General features: G+C 27.3%; 1 long non-coding RNA gene across 1 annotated transcript; it reads left to right on the forward strand.

Moving 5' to 3' along the window:
- Positions 1–521: 521 nt before the first annotated feature.
- On the forward strand, positions 522–3,105 carry LOC129926183 (uncharacterized). The gene is made up of 2 exons (XR_008777833.1): positions 522–656; positions 2,726–3,105. It is a non-coding gene; the product is annotated as an uncharacterized LOC129926183 (long non-coding RNA).
- Positions 3,106–3,313: the final 208 nt, after the last annotated feature.

Genomic DNA, 3,313 nt, shown 5'->3' on the forward strand with positions numbered 1-3,313 from the left:
TCACCAATTGGTGACCCTAAGCAGTTTGTCTATGCCTTAGGCTGGTTCTGTTCCAATAATAAGATCATTGAGAAATCATTTCCAACAATATATTTGATATTCAATGCTTTATTTTATTAAAAAGCCTGTTTTTCTTAGTCAAAGCACGAGCTCCATTTGTTGTTAAACTTGCCATCTTGTACAAGCCGACCCAAACACTTTCAACACAGTTTTTGATAGAATTGAATAAATACTGGCTTTTGCTTGTCTTTGACTGAATGTTTTGAAATATTGCCATTACGAATAATCTTTGTTTACTTGAAACTTTTTAGAATGACGTTGAAAGACAATGTTTATTTAGCCTCTTCGTGATAAGTGACATACATACATACGCCTACTTTATAGTATAAATATATATGTCTATCTGTATATAATTCTTTTTTATTTTCAGCTTTAAGGTTAAACTTCTGTGTAAAGAGGACTATAAAACATCTGATTACCCAATTATGTTTGACTTCATTTTTGATAAGAAAGGGAAAAAGTATCTGACATCGGTGAAGAGCATGATGAATGGCGAAGTCTCACCTATTCAAGACTTTACTGAAGTTCCTCTGCCGTTCTTACGCGACCAACCATTTAAACTTGAGATAAAAATTGTTGATAGCACAGTGTGTAAAGTAAGTGTATTGAAAGAGCTTAGATTAGTTTCCTAGAAGAGTTAAAATGTCATTTTCGTCCATGTTTATTATGTTAGTCATTTACCTTCAAGGTAGATATAAAATTATTATTATTTAGTTACCAAAGAAAATAGATCTAGTTCTAAATTGAAAGTTCTAAATCCAGCAAGGTTGCATCGAATAGGAAAAGCCGCAATTAGTAGTTTTTTGTTGATTGTCTGTTTGTCCGTTTGTCCATCTCTCACAGTCAGAACGTTTTTGAAAAATAAAACATTATTAAGATATTTAGCTGCTTGCGGAAAAAATCTGGTGCAACAAATACTTTTTTTTTTATTGTTGTTAGTTTAAAATGGACCTTTTTTTAATTTATTAAAAAGCAATAATTTTTTAAATGCACCACTTATAAAAAAAAATCAATAATAATATAATTTTTTAACAGGAACTATGTTTTTGTGTGTGAATATTTTTTTAGTTTTTAGAAATACTTATTAAACCTAAAAAAATACGTTAAAAATAAATATAAATATTAATTACCTGTGTTTTCTAATACGAAGGTGGATTTGAAAAAAAAAAAATGAAATTAAAAAGAAAATAAGAATGTGCTATGTATGTGAATGTCTGGCAAATTTTCTTTAATTAAATCAACTTTTTATGCAGCGTTTACGGTGATCGTGCAGTTATTATTTTTATCCGCCCTATAAATATAAAACAATTTATTACTTTCTTTGTTTTGTCTGTCCATCTTTATATCTGTCATGTTTATGACACATAAAATTAAAAACTAGTAACCTTCTGTTTTCAGGTTATGGCCAAAAAATTAAATGTACCAATAGTTTAAAAATCTCAAAACTGATTTTGGCTTTTCTTGATTTTAATGTGAAAAACACATTAAAGTCATAAGTTGAATTGAAATCGCTCGCACAACTTATAATACATTTTAATTTTTTAAAAAAGATATAGTTATATCTTATTGTCGATAATAGGTTGTTCCATATTAAGGCAAAATGAATGTTTAAAATGGCTTTTCTGACTTACTTTACGTTTAATTTTCTTGCAGAAACACCAAAAAAAGCGTTGAATATCGATAGTAGGTTGTTTCGAATTTAAACAAATAAAACAAATAAACACCAGATGATTAGCTCTTCTAACTTACATTTTATTAACATTTTTTAGGGAAAAAATCTTTATTTTGATTTATTGTCTTTCTTTTTTGCTAAAACGTCACGAAAATCTAATAATTGATAAATATTTCAAATTGATCTTCTTATATAAAATTGACTTTGTTTTTAAAGCGTAGGCAATAGAAGGTTCAGTTTTTTTATCACCCAATTGTTGATGCGGTATCACGTAATTAATAATTAACATAAAATTTTCTTGCCAAATTATAGACGACATTTGAGTTACTTTAATTGACTTTTCAACATTTTTAGAAATAGCAAATTTAAAATTGCACAGCAAACCTTTATTATAATTAATTTCTTTGCCAAACCTTTTGTAAAAAAATAGGATGTTCTAGATTTTTTTCCCTAAACATCAGAATGCTAAATTTCATTTATTTTATTTTTAAATCGCGTTCTGATTTATATTACATTTATTTTTCTTGAAAAATTGTCCGAAATATCTCATTATCTCTAGCATTCTGTTTTAGATTTTTAAATATTTGAACACCAAAGTATTGTATGAACTTTTCTGAGCTATTTTACATTTAATTATCTTTCAAAGGCATAGTAAACTTCCCATTATCGGTAAATGGTCATTTATTTTATTTATATACACAAACAAAATATTTTTTTCAAGATTAAAAAAAACAACTGTTCTCTTCTGAATTATTATAGGAGTTAATTTTAATTTTAGAAAGTCAACCGAATCTTGAACTATGTTTGCTGTCATTTTGTTGCGATACTACTTTTGTTTTTCTAGAAAGGATGAGAAAATTGCATGAATATTTCTCTGACTTTTTCTTATCACACAAACTCTTTTCGTATTTTGTTATTTTTTTAAGAAAATATATTACAATACAATTTTTAATAATAGGAAATATTTTAATTTAATTTTTTTTTACTATGTAGGTAATTGTGAATAAGAAGGTCTACATGTTATGTGATTCCAGTTTCGGACTTATTAATGGTTTGGCTTTAGAAACCTCTAAATGGCTTTACATTAATGGCGACATTCAGCTCATCAGTGTTCACAATGATTGAAGCTGTCTTTGATTTTAAAAAAAAACATTAAAAAAATTGTGTATGTAAGATCTGTATTTTATCATTATCATTAAGAATATATTGCATGATTTGTCGATTTGAAAAATAAAATAAAAGAATATAGTCGTCATTACTTTTTAAATAATGTATCAGTAATATTCTGTAAATGTAATTATGAAATTTGAGTTTTTTACTGCTTTATTTATTTTAACCTTTTATTTATAATTAAAACGCTTAATTTTTTTAAAGATGTTTTTTTGTTAAGCTTGCTTCATTTTTAGATACACTATGAAACAATACATTACATTAATCCTAGAAATGAAATTTAAAACATCATTACAAAGAAAGTTCGTGTTATCACACAAACTCAGAGGCGGCTCCCGTCTCCCAGTCGGAACCGCCTATCCCGCTGAACGACGGGAGATGGCAGCGAACAGGGTATGAATTCAGGACCGT

Source organism: Biomphalaria glabrata, chromosome 5 (assembly GCF_947242115.1).
Source record: "Biomphalaria glabrata chromosome 5, xgBioGlab47.1, whole genome shotgun sequence".
In the NCBI taxonomy this organism is placed as follows: Eukaryota; Metazoa; Mollusca; class Gastropoda; family Planorbidae; genus Biomphalaria; species Biomphalaria glabrata.